Source organism: Mobula hypostoma, chromosome 4, assembly GCF_963921235.1.
Source record: "Mobula hypostoma chromosome 4, sMobHyp1.1, whole genome shotgun sequence".
Lineage (NCBI taxonomy): Eukaryota > Metazoa > Chordata > Chondrichthyes > Myliobatiformes > Myliobatidae > Mobula > Mobula hypostoma.
In genome coordinates this window covers 200,312,179-200,339,244 of record NC_086100.1, presented here as the reverse complement: position 1 = coordinate 200,339,244, position 27,066 = coordinate 200,312,179, and the positions used below count along the sequence as shown (strand labels likewise).

At 45.6% G+C, this 27,066-nt stretch overlaps 1 pseudogene; it reads left to right on the top strand.

Moving 5' to 3' along the window:
* The first annotated feature begins 883 nt into the window (after window positions 1-883).
* LOC134345885 (interferon-induced very large GTPase 1-like) lies at window positions 884-25,919 on the top strand (annotated as a pseudogene).
* The last annotated feature ends 1,147 nt before the right edge of the window (window positions 25,920-27,066 follow it).

Genomic DNA, 27,066 nt, shown 5'->3' with positions numbered 1-27,066 from the left:
AAACCGGGGAAAGGAGCAACAGGAACGTTTGTGGGACCACAGCCGGAGAGGGAAAAGACAGGCACAGCTGTTGTGACAGGGGACTCGGCTGTAACGGGTGTAGACAGGGTTTTCACTGGGTGTAAACAAGCCTCTCAAATGGGATAACAAACAATCTGCTGTAGGAACTCAGCAGGTCAAGCAGCATCTGTGAGGGAAAGGAATTGTCAGTGTCAAGACCCAAAATGTCAACAATTGATCCCCACTCTCTCCCCCCCCCAACACAGATACAGCCTGACTTGTTCAGATCCTCCAGCAGTTTGTTGTCACTCCAGTTTCCAGTATCTGCTGTCTCTTCTGTCTCTATAAAGCTGTTGTCTCCCTGGTGCCAGGGGCAGGGATGTTTCCGATGTCTGCAGGACATCCTGAACAGGGAGGGAGTGGTGGTTGTACTTTATACAACCTTGAGATTCGTCTCCTTACAGGCAGCCACAGAAAAAGAAACACAAAGAATCCATCAAAACAAAAGAAAATGCCCAATGACCTGAATGTGCAGAAAAAAAAAACAAATAAAAGTAAGCAATAGCATTGAGAAATTAAGTTGCTGAAGGTGAGTCTACAGAAGCCTGTTAGTTGCAGCTACAGCCTCAGTTCAGTGTGAAGATGAGTAAACCTCACGGAACAGTGAGCTGAACCGGCCCCCACTCCCCCGACCTCCCAGTCCCCACCCCCTACTCCCCCCACTCCCCCCACCACCAGTCCCCAGTCCCCACGTAGCGATGTGCCACACACACAGCTGAAACTACCGAGACACAGTCTGTAAGTCGCACTGGAGACTCGTTCATTGAAACTTCGCGGTGACGTCGAGGTTCGGTACAAAGGTCCCCCCCGCTCGCGGGCCGGTGAGCCGGTTCGCTTGTGTAGAAAGTGTTGTCGCCGCAGCCTCCTCATTCTGCTATAAAGGAGCCTGGGGTCTCTGATCTACAGATCACTCACAGTGAGCTCTGAGCAGCGACCACTCCGAACACCTGAAGTTTGCGAGCAGGGGATTTCACTCAGGTCCACTGTCAGCAAAACTGAGCTCCGACCTGCGAACAGTCGGCGTCTGCGATTGATTAGCCAGAGTAAATTAGGAGTCTCCATTTGGCAGCGTATGGAGTAAGACGTTTTTTGTTTCACAACTTACTTTTCACTGCTAGATCCGTTACAAGTTTGAGGATTTATTATATTTGCTGAAGGATTTTACGGTTTAATTACGATGGCTGGAACCGAATTACGGAGTGGCAAAACTCTTCCTGAGCCGCAACAAACAGAGAAACCAGAGGAAGTTTCTACTTCAGAAAGAATGCTGTCTTTAATAGAAGCTATTAATGTGAAGATCAGTACAGTGGATACCAAAATGGATAAATTGACAAAAGCTAATCAATTGTTTGAAAAAACCAACATCGCTATTCAGGAGTCTTTGAAGAATTTGGAAGATCGATATCAGACGCTTAAGCAGAATACTCACAGAATTGATCGGGAATTTGAATTAATGGGTCAATCTATTAACATACAAAATAGGTGCAGGAGTAGGCCATTCGGCCCTTCGAGCCTGCACCGCCATTTATTATGATCATGGCTGATCATCCAACTCAGAACCCTGCACCAGCCTTCCCTCCATACCCCCTGACCCCCGTAGCCACAAGGGTCATATCTAACTCCCTCTTAAATATAGCTAATGAACTGGCCTCAACTGTTTCCTGTGGCAGAGAATTCCACAGATTCACCACTCTCTGTGTGAAGAAGTTTTTCCTCATCTCGGTCCTAAAAGGCTTCCCCTTTATCCTCAAACTGTGACCCCTCGTCCTGGACTTCCCCAACATCGGGAACAATCTTCCTGCATCTAGCCTGTCCAATCCCTTTAGAATTTTATACGTTTCAATCAGGAACAGGTTTTGAAGATGTCTTTTATGGAAAAGAAAATTAATGAGAATAGTTCGGAATTGTCAAGAATTAAGAAGAAAACCATTGATTTGGAAAGCAGAAATCTACGTATACTGAATTTGCCTGAAAATACGGAAAGCAGTGAGCCACTCAAGTTTTTGTTGAACATCTTTCAGTGACATTCTCGAAGTCTGTCCGACATTGGACAGAGCCCACTGAATTCTGCGTCTTAACCCATCAGCCGAAATTAAACCACATCCTGTAATTCTCTGTTTCCATTATTTTACAACCAAAGAAGCTATTCTTCGGAATGCAAGGAGAAAAAAATCTATTAATCTATAATGAAGTTCAGAGTCGTATAGTGGAAGATTTTGCCCCAGAGATTTATGCCAAAAGAATTAAATATCGGGAAGTGAAAAGCGGATTTTTTTTTAATGAGCTGTCGCCCGTTGCCGCGTTATCCGGCTCGTCTGATGATTACTCCACCCGATACTCGTCCAAAACGGATTGACTCTCCAGAAGATGGATGGAAATTTATAAAAGAGTTTCAGTCCACTTCGTAAGCAATTTGAAAAGTTGATCCTTAGCTGGGAGTGGTTTGTAACACCGTTGATGAAAGTCCACTCTTCGTTTTATCAATGTTCAGATACAGACTTGGTTAACTTACTTCGAAATGTTGTTGTTTGCTTTAAGACCATAAGACAAAGGAGCAGAAGTAGGCCATTCGGTCCATCGTGTCTGCTCCGCCATTTTATTATGAGCTGATCCATTCTCCCATTTAGTCCCACTCCCCCGCCTTCTCACCATAACCTTTGATGCCCTGGCTACTCAGATACCTATCAATCTCTGCCTTAAATACACCCAATGACTTGGCCTCCACTGCTGCCCGTGGCAACAAATTCCATAGATTCACCACCCTCTGATTAAAAAAATTTCTTCGCATTTCTGTTCTGAAAGGGTGCCCTTCAATCCTTAAGTCATGCCCTCTCCTACTAGACTCCCCCATCATGGGAAACAACTTTGCCACATCCACTCTGTCCATGCCTTTTAACATTCAAAATGTTTCTATGAGGTCTCCCCTCATTCTTCTAAACTCCAAGGAATACAGTCCAAGAGCGGACAAACGTTCCTCATATGTTAACCCTCTCATTCCCGGAATCATTCTAGTGAATCTTCTCTGTACCCTCTCCAACGTCAGCACATCCTTTCTTAAATAAGGAGACCAAAACTGCCCACAGTACTCCAAGCAACACACATCAAAGTTGCTGGTGAACGCAGCAGGCCAAGCAGCATCTATAGGAAGAGGCACAGTCGACGTTTCAGGCCGAGACCCTTCGTCAGGACTCCAAGTGAGGTCTCACCAGCGCCTTATAGAGCCTCAACATCACATCCCTGCTCCTATACTCTATTCCTCTAGAAATGAATGCCAACATTGCATTCGCCTTCTTCACCACCGACTCAACCTGGAGGTTAACTTTAAGGGTATCCTGTACGACGACTCCCAAGTCCCGTTGCATCTCAGAACTTTGAATTCTTTCCCCATTTAAATAATAGTCTGCCCGTTTATTTTTTCTGCCAAAGTGCATAACCATACACTTTCCAACATTGTACTTCATTTGCCACTTCTCTGCCCATTCTTCCAATCTATCCAAGTCTCTCTGCAGACTCTCCATTTCCTCAGCACTACCGGACCCTCCACCTATCTTCGTATCATCAGCAAACTTAGCCACAAAGCCATCTATTCCATAATCCAAATCATTGATGTACAATGTAAAAAGAAGCGGGCCCAACACTGACCCCTGTGGAACACCACTGGTAACCGGCAGCCAACCAGAATAGGATCCCTTTATTCCCACTCTGTTTCCTGCCAATCAGCCAACGCTCTATCCACGTATGCAACCTTCCCGTAATTCCATGGGCTCTTATCTTGTTAAGTAGCCTCATGTGTGGCACCTTGTCAAAGGCCTTCTGAAAATCCAAATATACAACATCCACTGCATCTCCCTTGTCTAGCCTACTGGTAATTTCCTCAAAAAATTGTAATAGGTTTGTCAGGCAGGATTTTCCTTTAAGGAATCCATGCTGAGTTCTGCTATCTTGTCATATGCCTCCAGGTACTCTGTAACCTCATCCTTGACAATCGACTCCAACAACTTCCCAACCACCGACGTCAAGCTAACAGGTCTATAATTTCCTTTTTGCTTCCTTGCCCCCTTCTTAAATAGTGGAGTGACATTTGCAGTCTTCCAGTCTTCCGGAACCATGCCAGAATCTATCGACTTTTGAAAGATCATTGCTAATGCCTCCGCAATCTCCACAGCTACTTCCTTCAGAACACAAAGGGTGCATTCCATCTGGTCCAGGAGATTTATCTACCTTTAGCCTATTCAGCTTCCTGAGTACTTTCTCTGTCGTAATTGTGACTGCGCACACTTCTCTTCCCTGACACCCTTGAGTGTCCGGTATACTGCTGTCTTCCTCAGTGAATATAGTTAATATAACAGTTAATATAGTTCTGAATTTAACACTTATATATTTACTTTTTTTCTTATATTTGTAAGTTTTTTTGAAATCATGGCTGCATATATTAAATGGATTTAAGATGGCTGTCATTAATTCGGTCTTAACTACTGTCAGACATAATGTGAAAACATTTGGAATTTGTTTACTTCTTTATGTATTCTTTGTTATGTCTTTTTGGTGGTAGTAGCTTTTTACGTTGTGAATGGAGGTGCCAACTGGAGACAGGTCTGACCGATCTTTTCCACGGATGCTGCCCGACCTGCTGAGTTCCTCCAGCGTGTTGTGAGTGTTGCTTTGACCCCAGCAATGGCAGGGGATTAAGGTAGCATATGCAATAAGACAGATGAATTTGCAGCACAGTTGCAGATTGGAATGTATGATTGATGTTGGAAGCATCACTGAATCATGATTGAAAGAAGGTTATAACTGGGAGCTTAACGTCCAAGGATACACATTGTCTCAAAAGGACAGGGGGCAGCACTGCCCTGTTGGTAAAAAAGTGAAATCAAATTATGAGAAAGAGATGACATATGGTCGAAAGTTGTTGAATCATTGTGAAGGAACTGCAAGGGTAAAAGGACCCTGGTGAGAGTTGTATACTGACCCCCAAACAGTAGTAAGGAGGTGGCTTACAAATTACAATGTGAGATAGAAAATGCTTGCCTAAAGGACAGGTGGGTGGAGGATGGGGAGTCAGAGATGTCAAGAGGAGGGTTGCTGTTAATCGGGATCAATATAGACAGGTCGTTGCCGATCAGAACAAATATGTTGGGTGGAAGGTTTGTTTAACTCCCATACAAACAGTCACATGATGTAGTCTGGGTTCTTTCTCATCCTTTCCATCTCCCTTTCCCCTGCCTCCTTCTTCCCCCTCCCACTCCCTGCTTCTTTCCCCCTCCCTTCCTCCTTCTTTCCCTCCCCTTCCCTCTCTCTGCTCCCTTCCCCCCCCACCCCCCAAATTTGCAGATGACATCAAGACTGGGAGTGTAAAGGACAGTGAGGAACATTATCATGACTTGCAACAGGATCTGTATCAGCTGGAAAAATGGGTTGAAACAAGGCAGATGGAATTTAGTGTAGATAAGTGTGGGGTGCTGCTCTTCAGTATTACCAAGCAGGGGAGGTCTTACACAGAGAACAGTAGGGCATTGAGGAGCGTGGTAGAACAAAGGGATCTAGGAATACAGGGCCAAAATTCATTGAAAGTGATGTCACAGGTTAATATGGTTGTAAAGAAAGCTTTTGGCACATGGGTTTTCATAAATCAATATTGAATGCAGACGATAGGATGTTATGTGAAGTTGTATAAGATGTTGGTGAAACTTAATTTGGAACATTGTGTGCAGGTCTGGTCACCTACCTACAGGAAAGATGTGAATAAGGTTGAAAGAGTACAGACAAAATTTACAAGGATGTTGCTGGGTCTGGATGACCTGAGTTATAAGAAAAGATTGAAAAGGTTAGTGTTTTCTTTAGAACATAGAAGATTGAGAGGAGATTTGATAGAGGTATACAAAATTATGAGGGATGTAGATAGGGTAAATGTAACCAGGCTTTTTCCGCTGAGGTTGGGTGGGAATATAACTAGAGGTCATGGGTTAAAGGTGAAAGATGTAAAGTTTAAAGAGAACGTGAGGGGAAACTTCTTCACTCAGAGGTTCTTGAGAGTGTGGAATGAGCTGCTAGAGCAAGTGGTGGATGTGAACAGGATTTTAATGCTTGAGGGAAATTTGAAGAAGTACATCAATGATAGGGATATGGAGGCTGTGGTCCCGGTGCAGGTCGATAGTGGTAGACAGTTTAAATGATTTGTTGTGGACTAGATAGCCAAAGGGCCTGTTTCTTTGTTGTATTTTAATATGACTCTATGACCTTAAGTAGATAAAGGAGCATGGGGACTCACCACGAGGTTCAGGAACAGTTATTACCCCACAATAATCTGGCTCTTGAACCAGTGGGGATAAGTTTCATTCAACTTCACTTGAATCATCACCTAAGGACTCACTTTCAAGAATCATTCACCTCATGTTCTCAATATTTATTGTTTATTTATTTAGTTACTATTTTTCTCTGTATTTGTATTTGCAGTTTGTTGGTTATTTATCATGTTGGTTGCTCTCTGCCCTACTGGGTGCGATCTTTCCTTGATTTTATTGTGTTCCTTGTATTTACTGTGATTGCCTATAATAAAACAAATCCCAGGGTTGTAAACGATCACATAATTTCCTTCAATAATAAATTTACTTTGAACTTTGAGCTCCACTCTGTATAAAGTTTACTTCAATTCTCCATTGGGATCACTTCAACCTGTGTGTCCCACACCACGAACCTTCAGCTAACAGCAGCTCGACAGGAAACTGCAGATACTGGAAATCTGAGGTAAAATTGGAAACTGCTGCTCAGATTCACCAGGTCGGGCAGCATCTGCAGAGAGAGAAACAAAGATTGTGATTCAAGTCAGTGACTCTCAGTCAGTGCTGGAGATGGAGAGGATTGAATCAGGGAACAGACGTGGGGAGACGGGGATAAGGAGTGAGTAAGAAAGAGATAGTGAGAGAGGGCTGGGGTGTGGTGTGTAATGGGAGTGGGGCAGAGGCTGGTTGAGAGGGATGGGTGAGTTAGGGGGGTAGTGAGGGGCTGGGGAGAGAAATGTCCACTGAATGGAGTTGGTACAGGGTGGGGGAGAGAGGTGGGTGGGTGGGAAGTTGGGAGAGAGAAGTGAGTGAGTGGGGAGTGGTGAGAGAGAGGTGAATGGGAGGAGGGGGGTGAGAGGTAGGAGGGTGGAGGGTTGTGAGTGGGGAGCGTGAGGTGAATGGATGGAGTGAGGGGAAGAGGAGAGTGGGTGAGGAATGAGGAGAGAGAGGTGGGTGGTTGGAGGGTAGAGAAAGAGGTGAGAGGGTGGTGGGGAGTGGAGAGAAAGAGAGTTGGGTGGGTGGGGAGTGGGGAGAGTGAGGTGAGTGGGTGGAGGGTGGGGATTGAGGTCAGTGGATGGGGACGGGAGAGAGAGATGGGTGGGGAGTCAGACATCTCAAGGATTTGTGCTGTTAATTGGGATCAGTACAGACAGGTAACACAAATATGTTGGGCTGAAGATCTGCTTAACTCTTTACAAACAGTCACATGGATTCACTAAAAGCCAAGGATGTGGTATGTGGTCTGGATGGGGTTGTAACTGAATCTCTTTGTAACCTAGGGTATCATTACAGAGTCTGAGGCAGTCAGTCACTGGCCGGGTCACTGGTTCATCGCTCACTCTGCCTTTTACTGTTTTACAGTTTGGATTAGACTGATACATTGCTCTCTCTGGAATTCAGTTCACCCACCTTCCAAATGTTATGTTGGATAGAGTGTGATTGGTGAGATGGTGTGACGAGAGACGAGAGAGAGACTCAAACGATGAGAACAGGTGGGGTTGTGGTTGGATCACTGTGGGATTTCCGGGATGGGGAAATGTGGGAGACGCTTAGTGAGGTGGTCACAGCGCAGAGACAGGAGGGGCAGATGGTCTGGTACTGCAGGAGCGTCCTGGGGTCAATCCTGTCTCACATGGGAAAGTTCAAAGTACATAAATATTCAAAGTACATATCTTGTGGACATTCACAGTAAATACAGTAGGATCAATGAAAAACAGCACAAAAAATAAAAACAAACAACCAATGTGTAAAAGACAAGGAATTGCGCCAATACAAAAAGAAAAATAAAACTAGATAATAATAAATAATGAGCTTTGAGCAGCGGCACTTGGTGTTCAGGAGACTGAGGAGAGGTAGTTCACTCTGGTTCACCAATTGAGTAGAAAAGGCAGCAACTCGCGGCAGTTTGGAGTTTTGAGTAGCGCCCACTTGGAGTTCCGGAAACTGAGAAGACAAAGTTCACTCAAATTTACGGATTGAGTGGAAAATGCAATGACTTGAGACAGTTTGGAGTTTTGAGTAGCAGCAAATCAGCTTTTGCGATTGACTGTGAAGAACAAATTAAAGTAAGGTAGGGACAAGCAGAGCGGCCATCATTGGATTGGTCAGAGACAGAGTGGAGATTTTGGGGTTTTAGCTCTTCAAGGCTTCAGGGAGAGAAGGCAAAAAAAAGCTGCAGCACACAAAATGCTGGTGAACTCAGCAGGCCAGGCAGCATCTATAGGAAGAGGTACAGTGGACATTTCAGGCCAAGATCCTTCGTCAGGACTGCAGGTAGACCCTTTTTCTCCCCCAACTGTTTATTGTTCTTATTTGCTCAGTTAGAAACAGCAAAGATGCTAGGCAGGATAGTTGAATTCTCCTCTTGTGGGATGTGGGAAGGCAGGGAGACCTCCAGTGTCCCTCATGACTACAACTGTGAGAAGTGCATCCAGCTGCAGCTTCTGACTCTGCATTCAGGAGCTGGAGCTGGAACTGGATGAACTCCAGATCATTTGGGAGCCTGAGGTGGTGATAGATAGGACAGAAAGAGAGGTAGTTGCACCCAAGATGCATGACCAAAAGACCAGAAGACCATAAGATTTAGGAGCAGAATTAGGTCATTCAACCCATCGAGTCTTCTCCGCCACTCCATATGGCTGTACCAGATCTCACTCAACCCCATACACCGGCTGCCTTGCCATACCCTGTCCGATCAGGAAACTATCAACTTCCGCCTTAAATATACTCACAGACTTGCCCTCCACTGCAGTCTGCGACAGAGCTTTTGACAGATTCACTACCCTTTGGCTAAAAAAATTCCTCTTTACCTCTGTTCTAAAAGGGCCCCCCTTCAATTTTGAGGCTATGCCCTCTAGTTCTGGATACACCCACCGTAGGAAACATCCTCTCCACATCTGCCCTATTTTGAGGTTGTGACTAAACACATTGATGAAGGTAGGGCAGTAGATGTAATGTATATGGATTTCAGCAAGGCATTTGATAAGGTCCCCCATGCAAGGCTTATTGAGAAAGTAAGGAGGCATGGGATCGAAGGGGGCATTGCTTTGTGGATCCAGAATTGGCTTGCCCGCAGAAGGTAAAGAGTGGTTGTAGATGGGTCATATTCTGCATGAAGGTCGGTGACCAGTGGTGTGCCTCAGAGATCTGTTCTGGGACCCCTTCTCTTCATGATTTTTATTAATAACCTGGATGAGGAAGTAGAGGGATGGGTTAGTAAATTTGCTGATAACACAAAGGTTGGGGATGTTGTGAATAGTGTGGAGGGTTGTCAGAGGTTACAGCAGGACATTGATAGGATGTAGAACTGGGCTGAGAAGTGGCAGATGGAGTTCAGCCCAGCTAAGTGTGAAGTGGTTCATTTTGGTAGTTCAAATATGATGGCAAAATATAGTATTAATGGTCTTGGCAGTGTGGAGGATCAGAGGGATCATAGGGTCCGAGTCCATAGGACGCTCAAAGCAGCTGCGTGGGTTGACTCTGTGGTTAAGAAGGCTTACGGTGTCTTGGCCTTCATCAATCATGGAATTGAATTTAGGAGCCAAGAGGTAATGTTGCAGCTATATAGGACCCTGGTCAGACCCCACTTGGAGTACTGTGCTCAGTTCTGGTCATCTCACTACAGGAATGATGTGGAAACCATAGAAAGGGTGCAGAGGAGATTTACAAGGATGTTGCCTGGATTGGGGAGCATGCCTTATGAGAATAGGTTGAGTGAACTCGGTCTTTTCTCCTTGGAGCGACGGAGGATGTGAGGTGACCTGATAGAAGTGTATAAGATGATGACAGGCATTGATTGTGTGGATAGTCAGAGGCTTTTTCCCAGGGCTGAAATGGCTGCCGCAAGAGGGCACAGGTTTAAGGTGCTTGGAAGTAGGTACAGAGGAGATGTCAGGGGTAAGTTTTTTTTACGCAGAGAGTGGTGAGTGCGTGGAATGGGCTGCCGGCAACGGTGGTGGAGGCAGGTATGATAGGGTCTTTTTTTTAGAGACTTTTGGATAGGTACATGGAGCTTAGAAAAACTGAGGGCTCTGGGTAACCCTAGTAATTTCTAAGGTAAGGACATGTTTGGCACAACTTTGTGGGCCAAAGGGCCTGTATTGTGCTGTAGGTTTTCTAGGTTTCTAAAACATTCTGGCCTTGTGTCACTTATTTCTAATGATTTGATTTCATTTTTTACCAATAGAGAAACACTAACCCCCACACCACCGGCCTTCTAGTTTGTCCTTTCAATAAAAATGTGAAACTTTGGATTAGTCTCCCAGCTATAATCTTCTTTCAGCCATGATTCAGTGATGCCTGCAACAAAATGCCCACCAATCTACAACTGTGCTGTAAGTTCATCAGCCCTATTCCACACTGCACGTATTCAAATATAAAACTTTCTGTCCCGTGTTCACCCTTTTCAATTTTGTCCGCCTTTTACATTGCAACTCATCCTGTTGACTACAATTTTGCCCTATCAACAGCTTCTCACTACATAGTGCCTCTGTTTGTAAACCAACCAGCTCATCCTCAGCACTACCATCCGACTTTCCGACGATGCTTCCTACGATCATTAATGAATTAACATGTCCAAAGGGCATGACTAGGTATTCATAATGCCCAGTGGGGGTATTGAGTATCACCTTCCATTCATCACACTGACAAATCCAAATCCAATTAAATCCAAGATCCAATTTAGTGAGGAATTTGACCCTTGCAGTAAATCAAAGGCTGAGTTCATTAATGATAAGCAGTAATGATTTTTATTGGTAATCTTGTTAAGATTCCAATAATCAATGCAGGGTCACCAACAAGAGAAAATCTGCAGATGCTGGAAATCCGAGCAACACACACAATGCTGGAGGAACTCAGCTGGCCAGGCAGTGTCTATGGAAAAATGTATGGTTGACATTCTGGGCCGAGACCCTTCGGCAGGACTGGAGAAAAAATGGCTGAGGAGTAGATTTAAAATGTCGGGGGAGAGGAGAGAGAAACACAAGGTGATAGGTGAAACCTGGAGGGGAGGGTCAAAGTAAAGAGCTGGGAAGTTGATTGGTGAAAGGGACAGAAGGCGACAGAAGAAAGAAAAAGGGGGAAGGAGCACCAGAGGAGGTGACGGGTGGGAAAGGAGATAAGGTGAGAGAGGGAAAGGGGACGGGGTGGCTGGGGGCATTGCCAGAAGTTTGAGAAATTGATGTTCATGCCATCAATACTCCAAGTGCGGCCTGACTAGTGTCTTATAAAGGCTCAGCATTATCTCCTTGCTTTTATATTTTATTCCCCTTGAAAAAAATGCCAACTTTGCATTTGCCTTCTTTACCATAGACTCAATCTGTAAATTAACCTTCTGGGAGTCTTGCACAAGGACTCGTAAGTCCCTCTGCATCTCTGATGTTTAAACTTTCTCCCCATTTAAATAATAGTCCACACTATGGTTCCTTTTACCAAAATGCATTATCATACATTTCTCAACAGTGTATTCCATCTGACAATTTTTGTCCATTCTTCCAATTTGTCTAAGTCTTGCTACAATCACATTGCTTCCTCAGCACTACCTACCCCTCCACCTATCTTCATATCATCCGCAATTTTGCCACAAAGTCATCGATTCCATTATTATTGACAAACAATATGAAAAGTATTTGTTTCAATTCTGACGCCTGAGGAACGCCGGCAGACAACCAGAAAAGGTTATTTGCATTCACAGCCTGTCAGCCATTCCTCTATCCATACCTGTATCTTTCCTATAACACCATAGGATTTTATCCTGTTAAGCTTCCTCATGTGTGGCACCTTATCAAATGCCTTCTGAAAATCCTTACATGACATCCACAGCCTCTCCTTTGTCTACCCTGCTTGTTACTTTCTCAAACAACTCGAACAGATTTGTCAGGCAAGATTTCCCTTTACAGAAACCATGCTGACTTTGACTGATTTTATCATTAGTGTCCAAGTAGCTTGAAACCTTGTCTTTAATAACAGACTCCAACACTTTCCCAACTACTGAGGTTAGGCTAACTGCCGATAATTTCCTCTCTTGTGCCTTCATCCCTTCTTAAAGAGTGGAGTGACATTTGCAATCTTCTAGTCCTCCAGGACCATGCCAGAATCAAGTGATTCTTGAATGATCATGATCAATGTATCCATTATCTCTTCAGCAGCCTCTCTCAGGACTCTGGGATGTTGTCCATCTGGTTCAGGTAACTTATCCATCTTAAGGCATTTCAGTTTGCCAAGCACTTTTTCCTTTGTAATAGCAATGGCACTCACTGCTGCTCCCTGACACTCACGGACCTCTGGCACACTGCTCGTGTCTTCCACAGTGAAGTCTGATGCAAAGTACCCATTAAGTTCATCTGCCATTTATTGTCCCCCATTCCTACCTAACCAACACCATTTTCTAGTGGTCCAATATCAACACTCACTTCCCTTTTATTCCTTATGTAACTGAAAAATCTTTTAGTATCCTACTTTATATTATTGGCTAGTCTGCCCCCATTTCATCTTTTCCCTTCTTTTAGCTTTTTAAATTGCATTTTGTTGGATTTTAAAAGTTTCCCAATAATCCAACTTCTCACTCACTTTTACAACATTATATGCCCTTTCCTTGGCTTTCATGTAGTCCTTAGCTTCCTTCGTCAGCCACGGTTCCCTACCCCTGCCATTAGAGAGCTTCTTCTTCTGTGGGACATATCTACCCTACACCTTGTGAACTATTCCTGTCTCTGCTCTGCTGTCATCCCCGCCGGTATCCTCCTCCAATCCACCTGGACAAGCTTCTCTCTCGTGCCTCTGTAATTCCCTTTAGTCCATTGTGATACTTATGCTTCTCCCTCTCAAACTGCAGTATGAATTCAATCACATCATGATTACGGCCTCCTTGGGGTTCCTTCACATTGATCATCTGGATAGCCAGAGGCTTTTTCCCAGGGCTGAAATGGCTAACACGAAGGAGCATAGTTTTAAGGTGCTTGGAAATAGGTACCGAGGGGATGTCAGGGGTAAGTTTTTCACACTGAGAGTGGTGGGTGCATGGAATGTACTGCTGGCGAAGAGGGTAGAGGTGGATACAATAGGATCATTTAAGAGACTCTTAGATAGGTACATGGAGCTTAGAAAAATAGTGGGCTATATGCTAGGGAAATTCTGGGCAGTCTCTAGAGTAGGTTACATGGTCAGCACAACATTGTGGGCCGAAGGGCCTGTAATGTGCTGTAAATTTCTATGTTTTATGTTCTATTAAGGTCCCTCATCAGATCTGGGTTATTACACAACACCCAGTCTAGGATAAACTTTCCCCAAGCAGGCTCAAGCACAAGGTATTCTAAATTAAACATCTCGTAGGCACTCAACAAATCCCCTGTCTTGCAATCCAACACCAACCTGAGTTTCTCAATCCCCTTGCATATTGAAGTCCCCCATCATAATTGTGTCATTACTCTTGTTACATGCCTTTTCTAGCTCCCCTTGCAATCTCAACCCCACATCTTGGGTACTGTTTGTATGATCCCCAGAATGTTTTTTTTACCCTTTTAGTTTCTTCACTCCATCCACAAAGACTCAACATTCTCTGATCCTATGTCACCTCTTTCTAAAGATGTAATTCCATCTCTTACCAACAGAGCCACACCACCGCCTGTGCCTTCCTGCTGTTGTTTCGATACAAAGCTTATCACTTGACGTCAAGCTCCCAACTAAGGCCTTCTTTCAGTCACAACTCAGTGATGCCCACATGTCATACCGACCAATCTCTAATTGTGCCATGAGTTCATCCACCCTATTCCGAATGCTACACGCATCTAAATACAGAACCTTTAGTCCTGTATTCTTTGCCTTTTCAATGTTGCCTCTGTGGTAAAATTTAACTCTTTGCTCTGTCTGCGTTTGTACCCAGACATTGGCCTGTCCTTCCTTACATTCATGTTACACCCATCACCTACTTGTAAACCTGCTGGCTCATCCTCAGCTCCATCATACTGTTTCCCATCCTGTGTTCTAGGTTCTAATTGTGTGGGCCCTTTTGTGAAGACTTGAACATTTACCGCATCACGGTCATGAACAGCCCACCCCTTACATTTGGCCTGTGCCCTGGTCCTAGACTCATTAGCCAGTGGGAACATCCTCCCTGTATCCAGCAATGTTAAACTCTGTACTCATTTCAGTGAGATCACAACTCATTCTTCTAACCCCCAGTGAACAGAGGGATGGTCTACTCAACTTCTCCTGATGTGACAGACTCACCAACACATGGACCTGAAACACTGACCCTGTTTCTCTCTCCACAGGCGCTGTCTGACCTGCTGAGTATTTCAATGATTCCCTGATTTTGCTCTGGGGAAAAAAACCTGCAGGATCTTCATTACACTCCCTCGAGAGAAAGTCCATCATTCACCTACTAAGAGTAACAAGTTTGTACCCAGACCTCCTGGTGTGGTGTCACCAAAGCCAGGTATAATTCTATGGCCAGTTCCAGGTTGCCATGGTGATCTCCTACTGACTGTACTCAGTACACACGGTGCCAGGACAACGAGACCTGACAGAGGATCACCAGCCAGAGGCACGGAACCATTCAGCCCTGTGATCCTGGGACAGGAACTGTGTGTTCCAGTAGGACATCAGGTACAGCAAATGTCCTGGACAGGAATAGAGTCAAAATGATAAATCTTTGGAGACTAGTTTTACATTTGTGGGAATTTAAGGATCAGAACAGTACACCTATTCCCAAAATACCCGGATCAACACGCCAAGACCCAAACCAGCCCCAACCCTGAGAAAGAAAACACAGATTCCAGGAGAACACAGAGCGTATCAGAGACGATGACGAGCATTTTACCAGCTGAAAATAATGAGTCCGAAAATCTCAGCGTCCCACAAATTGTAAAGGATTTGGGATTGCAGGATCATTATCCTCACAAACTGTCCTTAAAGACCATGCGGGAGGTGTTCCAGGATAAACTGGAGGACAGCAAACCAACTCGAGCAGAAGATCTTCCTTGGCGATTTCTCCAAAGGATCCTCTCAGCCAATTCACTGGTGAGGAATCCTGACTGGCCACCTGATCTGTCCTCGGACGCTGAGGATGATGATGATGAAGACTTCAATGATTTCTTTGAAGTTACAGCACCAGGGGCCCCTGGGATGAATCCTCTGGATATCATTGCTGCCATTTTCCTCTGTGCTGACCACTTTCTCCAGCAGGAACTGATGCTGAAGATGTCTCTGTGCCAGTTTGCATTACCCTTTCTGATGCCAGACACACACAGTCACCCCATGGACAGGGTGAGGGGACACACAGAAGGGTCTGGTGCCACCCTTCTCCTCTGGGCCATGAGGCCCATTGTTAAAACATGGTACCCACATTCTCCTACAGGCAGCAGCCCCATTGTGGAGGTGCCCATCGTGACAGCAGCCATGCCAACTCTGTCCTTCCTCAGACTGGGAAGGTGCACAGTGTCCAAATCCCAAATCCTCAATCTCACCCTGAGTCAGGCACAGCTGCAGCAGAACATCTTCCTGCACTCCGAGATGGAACGTGGGAATGTGCCCCGCAGGATATCCGATGGAATGGCTGAGATCAGCTGGTATCTCCCTTCTGGGAAGAGTAACACGGATATTTTCCCAGAGGCTGCTGCATTCATTAACCTCCGAGGTGATGCTGAAATCTTCCAGGGAAACGCTCGGTTTCTGGCGAAAGTATCTGCTGCTCTCTTTATTTTCATTGACGTTATCGGTGAGGAGGAAAGAGAATTCCTCACCTCTCTCACACAGTCACCAGCTAAACTCTTTCTCATCGTCAACACACACATCAATCAGCAACACATAACCCCTGAGCAGGTAGAGAAACTGTTCAAAGTTCTAAAGATAAAACATCAACAATGCATTGTTCTGACAAAAATAAATGAGGCTAAACTTGTGGAAAAGCTCCGTTCTCAGATCAAACAAGTAATTCTAACGAGGGACAGGGACCAGCCCTTGCTGAGCCTGGAGAAAATGGCTGATATTGCTTTGGAAAGTAGGATTGAGGTCGATGAATGTCAACCTCAAATACAACGAGCCAAAGAACTTGCCTAAGAAGTGCAGAGAAAAATGAATGCTGAAGACTTCCAGGTACCAGAGGAACGATCTCATCAGAATTCATTCCACATCTCAGAGAGAACTGAGCGAGTCTCAGAGGGAACAAACAGTGGTTTACCAGATGGAAATAACCGTTCCCTAAATGATACTCATTGTCAAATTGTAAAGGATTTGGGATTACAGGATCATTATCCTCATAAACTGTCTCTAAAAACCGTGCGGGACGTGTCCCAGGATAAACTGAAGAACAGGAAACCAACCAAACCAGAAGATCTTCCTTGGCGATTTCTCCGAAGGATCCTCTCAGCCAATTCACTGGCGAGGAATCCCGAATGGCCACCTCATCTGTCCTCAGACGGTGAGGATGATGATGATGAAGACTTCAGTGATTTCTTTGAAGTTAGGGGACCAGAGGATGATGGGATGAATCCTCTGGATATCATTGCTGCCATTTTCCTCTGTGCTGACCACTTTCTCCAGCAGGAACTGATGCTGAAGATGTCTCTGTGCCAGTTTGCATTACCCTTTCTGATGCCAGACACTCACAGTCACCCCATGGACAGGGTGAGGGGACACACAGAAGGGTCTGGTGCCACCCTTCTCCTCTGGGCCATGAGGCCCATTGTTAAAACATGGTGCCCACATTCTCCTACAGACAGCAGCCCCATTGTGGAGGTGCCCATCGTGACAGCAGCCATGCCAACTCTGTCCTTCCTCAGACTGGGAAGGTGCACAGTGTCCAAATCCCGAATCCTCAATCTCACCCTGAGTCAGGCACAGCTGCAGCAGAACATCTTCCTGCACTCCGAGATGGAATGTGGGAATGTGCCCCGCAGGATATCCGATGGAATGGCTGAGATCAGCTGGTATCTCCCTTCTGGGAAGAGTAACACGGATATTTTCCCAGAGGCTGTTGCGTTCATTAACCTCCGAGGTGATGCTGAAATCTTCCAGGGAAACGCTCGGTTTCTGGCAAAAGTATCTGCTGCTCTCTTTATTTTCATTGACATTATCGGTGAGAAGGAAAGAGAATTCCTCACCTCTCTCACACAGTCACCAGCAAAACTCTTTCTCATAGTCAACACCCACATCAATCGGCAACATCTAACCCCTGAGCAGGTGAAGAAACTTTTCAAAGATCTAAAGTTAAAACGTCAACAATGCATTGTTCTGATAAAAATAAATGAGGCTAAACTTGTGGCAAAGCTCCGTTCTCAGATCAAACAAGTAATTCTAATGAGGGACAGGGACCAGACCTTGCTGAGCCTGGAGCAAATGGCTGATATTGCGATGGAAAGTGGGATTGGGGTTGATGAACGTCAAACTGAAATACAACAAACCAGAGAACTCACCTCAGAAGTGCAGAGAAAAATGGACGCTGAAGACTTCCAGGCATCAGAGGAACGATCTCATCAGAATTCATTTCACATCTCAGAAGGAACAGAGGGTATCTCAGAGGGAATACACAGTGGTTTACCAGATGGAAATAACAATCCCCTAAATGATACTCCTTGTCAAATTGCAAAGGATTTGGGAATACAGGATCATTCCCCTAAGACCGAGCGGGACGTGTCCCAGGATAAACTGAAGGACAGGAATCTAACCAAAGCAGAAGATCTTCCTTGGTGATTTCTCCAAAGAATCCTCTCAGCCAATTCACTGGCAAGGAATCCCAACTGGTCACCTGTTCAGTTCTAGGAATGTGAGGACATTGATGATGAAGAATTCAGCCGACTGTTTCAGGTAAAAGGACCAGGGATTTCTGGGATGAATCCTCTGGATATCATTGCTGCCATTTTTCTCAGTGCTGACCATTTTCTCCAGCAGGAACTGATGCTGAAGACGTCTCTGTACCAGTTTGCATTACCCTTTCTGATGCCAGACACACACAGTCACCCCATGGACAAGGTGAGGGTACACACAGAAGGGTCTGGTGCCACCCTTCTCCTCTGGGCCATGAGGCCCATTGTTAAAACATGGTGCCCACATTCTCCTACAGGCAGCAGCCCCATTGTGGAGGTGCCCATCGTGACAGCAGCCATGCCAATGGTGTCCTTCCTCAGACTGGGAAGGTGCACAGTGTCCAAATCCCGAATCCTCAATCTCACCCTGAGTCAGGCACAGCTGCAGCAGAACATCTTCCTGCACTCCGAGATGGAATGTGGGAATGTGCCCCGCAGGATATCCGATGGAATGGCTGAGATCAGCTGGTATCTCCCTTCTGGGAAGGGTAACACGGATATTTTCCCAGAGGCTGCTGCATTCATTAACCTCCGAGGTGATGCTGAAATCTTCCAGAGAAACGCTCGGTTTCTGGCAAAAGTATCTGCTGCTCTCTTTATTTTCATTGACATTATCGGTGAGAAGGAAAGAGAATTCCTCACCTCTCTCACACAGTCACCAGCAAAACTCTTTCTCATAGTCAACACCCACATCAATCAGCAACACATAACCCCTGAGCAGGGGAAGAAACTTTTCAAAAATCTAAAGTTACAATCTCAACAGTGGATTGTTCAGAGAAATGCAAATGAAGCTAAACTTGTGGAAAAGCTCCGTTCTCAGATCAAACAAGTAATTCTAAAGAGGGACAGGGACCAGACCTTGCTGAGCCTGGAGCAAATGGCTGACATTGCGATGGAAAGTGGGATTGGGGTCGATGAACGTCAAACTGAAATACAACGAGCCAAGGAACTGACCAAAATACTGGACAGACTTGACTCAGGAGACATTACTGGGTATAAAAGGAGAGTGTTGCCCTTTCATGGAGAGCCCTGGCAACGGTTGTCTAAAGTTGAAAAAGAGAAATCTCGGATGAAACTCCGTGGGGACAGAACCACAGAAGTGTATAACCAGGAACTGGACCGGGAGAAGAACAGAATCCGGGAATCTCAGCTCAGACAGAGTCTGTCGGAAGAGATGCGGCTGTTCATTGAACACCTCACCCATCATGGTGGGGTTGACAGAGCCATTTCCCTACAGTGGCTGAAGCTGGACCTGGACAGTAAATCACGGGAAATTATGGCAGGATTGCGTAGAATTTATAAAGAACTGTGCAAAGACTCAAAACAGAGGGTGAAGGAACTGAAGGAGTTGGATCAGAAGATGTCTGATAGTTCCCTGGGACTCGAGCATTTCATGAGGGAACTTGGCCAGATTTATGAACTTTCAGTGACAGGACACAACGTCAACCAAAGGACACAGATCCACCCAAAGGTGTCGCAGTTCCCAGGTGTTGCTGCTGAACTGTTGCTGGAAGGGTTCCCATTGGAACTCATCGACGGAGATGTTTCCAACGTTCCCATTCCATGGATCACTGCCGTTCTCACAGAAGTTGCTGACAAAGTGGGAAGAGCTTGCCGAGTGTTTGTGCTGACGGTGATTGGAGTTCAGAGCACGGGCAAGTCCACACTCCTCAACACAATGTTCTGTTTGCGGTTCGCTGTGAGCAGCGGCCGATGTACACGAGGTGCCTACATGCAGTTGATCAAAGTCACAGGGAGCCTGGCCAAGGAGCTGGGCTGTGAGTTCATCCTGGTCATTGACACAGAGGGGCTGAGAGTCCCAGAACTCGCAACACTGACAGACAGCTACGAGCACGACAATGAGCTGGCAACGTTCGTGGTTGGATTAAGCAACTTAACATTGGTAAACGTCAGGATGGAAAATCTGTCAGAGATGAAGGATATTTTACAGATTGTTGTCCATTCCTTAATCTGCATGAAGGAGACAGGAAAAGGGCCAAAGTGCATATTTGTGCACCAGAACATCGGCGATGTGAGTGTGCACGATCAGAATCTGAGAGGCCGTCAGAAACTCCTGGAACAGCTGGATAAGATGACAGAGGCTGCAGCAAAGCTGGAGAAGGTAGACCGAGTAACGTTCCGTGATGTGATGGACTATGATGCTGACAAGGACAACTGGTACATCCCTGGTCTGTGGCATGGTACACCCCCAATGGCTGCAGTCAACACCGGCTACAGTGAACATGTCTCCCAACTGAAGAACAACCTAATTCAGTGTCTACTCCAACAGAGAAAATCCCAAGGAGCTTTCACTATCCCGGACTTTATCAAATGGATAGCTGGGCTTTGGGAGCAGGTGAAACATGAAAATTTAATTTTCAGCTTCCAGAACAGTCTGGTCGCAGAGGCTTACAACCACCTGTCCGTGAAGTACAAGGAATGGGAGTGGGAACTCCGCAAATTCACTCACTCCTGGAGAAATGGGGCTGAAAATAGAGTCAGCAATGCCAAGGGAGATCTCACTGAACTGCTCCATAATCTGGAGAGGGAGATCAGGACAGAGATGAACAAAAGGGAGGGTGACACTCTGGATAAACTACAAGCTCTGTATGAAAGTGGGGCTGATAACGTGCATCTGATGGAGAAATACAGAGAGGAATTTAAGCTCAGCATCTCCAGTTTATGCAGCCGACTTCAGCACGATTCAATGCAGAGATGTAGAGATGCTGTGAATAGACGGGTGGGGCTGCAGGGAGTGGATAATATTTGTAATAACTTTCACAAGAAGATTGGAGAACTGGTCAAGGAGCTTTTACGGAAGTGTAAAGCAGCAAATCGGGTGTTGGGTGAACAGGAATTGCAAAATGAATTTGACAGGATGTGGGAAGTTACACTCTCTCAGCTGGAGTATCAGCCCTGTAGAGAAATAAACATCGAACTAGAGATTGAAAATCTTCTCAGAGAGGAAACAAAAACTCAAGGGAGAGTCATTAATGAAAGACTGAAACGTGAAAATCTCTGTAAACTGGGGACCCAGTACTTTCAGATTGAAGAGAAACACATCAACGTGTCATATTGGAGACAGGGTGCAGGTAAAGTCATTCCATCCAGATTGAAATCAGATCTCGAAGAAGCAGCAATGATTACAAAGCTCATCGAGGATGAATGCAGAGATTGGATCACAAATATCACAAACAAGGACATGGATTATGACAATAAATATTGCATTGAACTTTTGAATATGATAGAGGGAAAAGTTGACAATATCTCACATCAACACTTGTCAATGTCTGAGGTTTTCAAGGCCGAGTTTAAACTTCACCTGTGTGGTTACGCTGTACCAAGATTCCAGCAGATGCACAGGGGGTTCATCCACAAATACGACCCACGGAGAAGACTGGAAAACATGAAGAGTAAATACTTTGATCTCTTCATCAATATTTACACAGAGCAGGATGTGAACCAGAGACAAGCAGATCGATTTGCACATTCTTGTTTCTTGCCAGCCCTCCGAGACGCCACCCTCAAGAGTCTCAGTGTGAAAATCGTGGATGATATGAAAAAACACGACCCTGAGTGAAAGTACAGTCTCCGCAACAACTTCATTGTGGCCCTCCTGGTCCAACTGAAACAAACACATCAATTTGATAAAGATCTTCGGTATATCTGAGACTTTGAGAATTGCACCAAAGACTGGCTCCATCAGCAAGTTATTAAACACTGCAAGACAGAACGCGATGGAGAGAGCACATTTACCCATCTGGCTAAAGAAATCCTCACAGAGATCACTGGGCAAGCTAAGGACATTGTTCAGGATGCAGTGAAGCAGAATTTTGCTGGAAATGCTCAGAGCTTCCTAAACACGTTTGTTGAAAAGTTAAACACAAGAATCTCGATGCCCAAAGATGAGATGAAACTCGTTCTGTTTCGGAGTGGCAGTGATGGCAAGAAATGTGCAGAAGCCATTCTGCCATGTATTGAAGAGGTGGAGCAGGATCTCCTCCGTGAGGTAAAAGGCTGGGATGTCGAAGCAAAGATTGAAGAATTATCCATGAAACCCAGGGAGGAGTTGTTCAAAGGGTTATTCAATTGTACAAAGCAATGTCCTTTCTGTGGGGTTTTCTGTGACTCAGAGACCCCGGTACACTCATAACACTCCTGTAAACAGCACAGACCTGAAGGACTCAACAACCGTCAATAGAAAAACAGTGAACGTCTCGTAATGGAAATCTGCACAGCTTCAGTCTCAAGTGATACATCATTCCAAAATAAAGACGTAAATGGGAAATACCATCCCTACAAGGATTATCAAACAGTGAATGATTACTACAAATCCTGGATTATCCAACGGGAAATTTCCACACAGGCAGCATCCTATTGGAAGAAGGTTTTCTACACTTTCAATCAGCAGTTTGCTGATGAATACAGAGCAAAGCCTGCAGCGATCGATGGAAGCTGGAACATTGACTGGGATGTGGTGAGGGAAGAAATGAACAAGACGTATAATACAAACATTCAGTCTTGGTAAAGTCCCTTTAAATGGCGTTACTCAGTGAAAGACAGACAAAGGGAAACTCTCTGTCTCGGGACTGGGCAGAGTAAATCACAACATGTTCAAATCCAAATCCAGTCACAAATCAGGCCGGAGAGTGGGGTTGAGGAAGGGAGAAAAGGATCAGCCATGATTAAATGGCGGAACAGACTCGATGGGTCCAATGGCCTCATTCTGCTCCTCTGTCTTATGATCTTTTGGTCTCATAAAATGTTCTCTTTATTCCAGACAGCATCCTGCTTCGTCTCTGCACCCTCTCGAAAGCTTCCATACCTTCCCGATAATGAGCAGCCAGTATCTCATGGCTATTGAACTCATTGTCCCGACTAAGCAAAGATTGAAGAATTATCCATTAAACCCAGAAAGGAGTTGCTCAAAGGGTTATTCAATTGTACAAAGAAATGTCCTTCCTGCGGGGTTTTCTGTGACTCAGAGACCCCGGTACACTCACAACACTCCTGTAAACGGCACAGACCTGAAGGAGTCAACAAACGTCAATGGAGCGAAAATGGACGTCTTGTCATGGAAATCTGCACAGCTTCAGTCGCTGGTGATCAGTGCTGGATCCATTGTTATTTGTCATCTATATCAATGTTCTGGATGATAATGTGGTAAATTGGATCAGCAAATTTGCTGATGATACAAAGATTGGAGGTGTAGTAGACAGTGAGGAAGGTTTTCAGAGCCTGCAGAGGGACTTGGTCCAGCTGGAAAAATGGGCTGTAAAATGGCAGATGGAGTTTAATACAGACAAGTGTGAGGTATTGCACTTTGGAAGGACAAACCAAGGTAGAACATACAGGGTTAATGGTAAGGCAGTGAGGAGTGTAGTAGAACAGAGGGATCTGGGAATACAGATACAAAATTCCCTAAAAGTGGCGTCACAGGTAGATAGGGTCATAAAGAGAGCTTTTGGTATGTTGGCCTTTATTAATCGAAGTATTGAGTATAAGAGCTGGAATTTTATGATGAGGTTGTATAAGGCATTGGTGAGGTCGAATCTGGAGTATTGTGTTCAGTTTTGGTCACCAAATTACAGGAAGGATATAAATAAGGTTGAAAGAGTGCAGAGAAGGTTTACAAGGATGTTGCCAGGACTTGAGAAACTCAGTTACAGAGAAAGGTTGAATAGGTTAGGACGTTATTCCCTGGAGCGTAGAAGAATGAGGGGAGATTTGATAGAGGTATATAAAGTTATGATGGGTATAGATAGAGTGAATGCAAGCAGGCTTTTTCCACTGAGACAAGGAGAGAAAAAAACCCAGAGGACATGGGTTAAGGGTGAGGGGGGAAAAGTTTAAAGGGAACATTAGGGGGGACTTCTTCACGCAGAGAGTGGTGGGAGTATGGAATGAGCTGCCAGACGAGGTGGTAAATGCGGGTTCTTTTTTAACATTTAAGAATAAATTGGACAGATACATGGATGGGAGGTGTATGGAGGGATATGGTCCGTGTGCAGGTCAGTAGGACTCGGCAGAAAATAGTACAGCACAGCCAAGAAGGGCCAAAAGGCCTGTTTCTGTGCTGTAGTTTTTTTTTTCTATGGTTTCTATGGTTTCTTTTCTATGAAGGTCAACATACCATACGGCTTCTTTTCCGAATGGCAGGCGGTGACTAGTGGGGTACCGCAAGACTCGGTGCTGGGACCGCAGCTATTTACAATATACATTAATGATTTTGATGAAGGGATTAAAAGTAACATTAGCAAATTTGCAGATGACACAAAGCTGGGTGGCAGTGTGAAATGTGAGGAGGATGTTATGAGAATGCAGGGTGACTTGGACAGGTTGGGTGAGTGGGCAGATGCATGACAGATGCAGTTTAATGTGGATAAATGTGAGGTTATCCACTTTGGTAGCAAGAACAGGAAGGCAGATTACTATCTGAATGGTGTCGAATTGGGAAAAGGGGAAGTACAACAGGATCTAGGTATCCGTGTTCATCAGTCACTGAAAGTAAGCATGCAGGTACAGCAGGCAGTGAAGAAAGCTAATGGCATGCTGGCCTTCATAACAAGGGGAATTGAGGGGAGCAAAGAGGTCCTTCTGCAGTTGTACAGGGCCCTGTTGAGACCACACCTGGAATATTGTGCACAGTTTTGGTCTCCAAATTTGAGGAAGGACATTCTGGCTATTGAGGGAGTGCAAGGTAGGTTCACGAGGTTAATTCCCGGGAAGGAGGGACTGGCATATGTTGAAAGATTGGAGCGACTGGGGTTGTATACACTGGAATTTAGAAGGATGAGAGGGGATCTGATTGAAACATATAAGATTATTAAGGGATTGGACACGCTAGAGGCAGGAAACTTGTTCCTGATGTTGGGGGAGTCCAGAACCAGAGGCCACAGTTTAAGAATAAGGGGTAGACAATTTAGAACAGAGTTGAGGAAATACTTTTTCATACAGAGGGTTGTGGTTCTGTGGAATGCTCTGCCTCAGAAGGTAGTGGAGGCCAATTCTCTGGATTCTTTCAGAAAAGAGTTAGATAGAGCTCTTAAAGATAGCGGAGTGAAGGGATATGAAGAGAAGGCAGGTAAAGGGTACTAATTGTGGATGATCAGCCATGATCACAGTAAGTGGCAGTGCTGGCTCGAAGGGCTGAATTACCTGCTCCTGCACCTATTGTCTATTGTCTATTAACCACCCTGTCAAGTAACAGCAACTTTGAGGGTTCTGTGGATTTGGGCCCCAAGATCCCGCTGTTCCTCGACACTGCTATGAATCCTGTATCCTTGACGAATTCATTAATGAATCCTTGACATTTCACCTTCCAGAATGAATCACTTGACATGTTTCTGGATTGAAGTCCATCTGCCTCTTCTCAGCCCAGCTCTGCACCCTGTCAATGTCCCATTGTAACCTACGACAGCCTTCTGCACTATCCATCACTCCACCAATCTTCATGTCATCTGCAAAGTTACTAACCCCCACTTCCACTTCCTCATCCAAGTCCTTTGTAAAATCCACAAAGAGCTGGGACCCAAGAACAGATTCCCATGGAACACCTTGGTCACGGATCTCCAGGCAGAATACCCTCCCTCACCTCCCACCCTCTGCCTTCGATGGGCAAGCCATTTCTGAATACATGCAGCCATGTTTCAGATCCCATGCCTCCTGGCTTTGTGAATGAGTCTACCTGGGGAGAGGAAGTGGAAGAAGAAGGAGGAGGATGAGGAGGGGAGGAGTTAGGGGGAGGAACAAGGGTAGGGTTGAGGATGAGGGATGCTGGAGGAGGTAGGGGATGATGGATGGTGAGGGGGTGGTGGAGGGTGGATGATAGTGGGGGAGAGGGATCATTAATGATAGGGGATGGTGGGTGGTGAGGGGGAGGGGTGGTGGAGGGTGGATGATAGTGGGGGAGAGGGATCATTAATGATAGGAGATGGGTGGTGGAGGGTGGATGGTACTGGGGGAGAGGGATCATTAATGATAGGGGATGGTGGGTGGCAGAGGGGGAGGGGTGGTGGAGGGTGGATGGTACTGGGGGAGAGGGATCATTAATGATAGGAGATGGGTGGTGGAGGGTGGATGGTACTGGGGGAGAGGGATCATTAATGATAGGGGATGGTGGGTGGCAGAGGGGAGGGGTGGTGGAGGGTGGATGATAGTGGGGGAGAGGGATCATTAATGATAGAGGATGGTGAGTGGTGGAGGGTGGATGACACGGGGGGAGAGGGATCATTAATGATAGGGGATGGTGGGTGGCGGAGAGTGGATGATACTGGGGGAGAGGGATCATTAATGATAGGAGATGGGTGGTGGAGGGTGGATGATACTGGGGGAGAGGGATCATTAATTATAGGGGATGGTGGGTGTCGGAGGGGGAGGGGGATGGAGAGGAGTAGAGGAGGGAGGTGTGAGAGAGAAAGTTTGAGATGTGGATGCTGGGAATAGTTCAAGAAACATTCTCCTGAGGAGAGGGACGGGATCTCTCACCAGTCAAGATGGCACCGAGCTGTGATCTCTGACGAGGTTGTGGCTCAGACTTTGATTTTTTTTTCCAGCTTTTTGTCTTTTTTAGCATTTCTTTGTGTTGGGGGACACTTGGGGAGTTAGGGGTTAGTGTTCAGATCACAGAGCAGGAGCCGGTGTTGAGAGTTCAGGTCAGAGCACTCCACAGTCGAAGGTCAGTTCAGCAGGTGGAAAGGATGGAGGTTAGTAATCCCACTCAGCGAGTCCTGGGGTCAGTACCCAGAGGATGGAACAACCAGAAGAGCATAGCCCAAGGTTGAAGGCCAGGTGTCAGCAAGTCCATAGGGTGAAGTCCAAAGATCAGACACCAAATTTGGCGAGTCTGTAGATCAAGGCCTGAAGGTAGAATCCCCAGGGTTGTCCTGTCTGGCGATCAAGGACAATATCTGTGAGTCCATGCC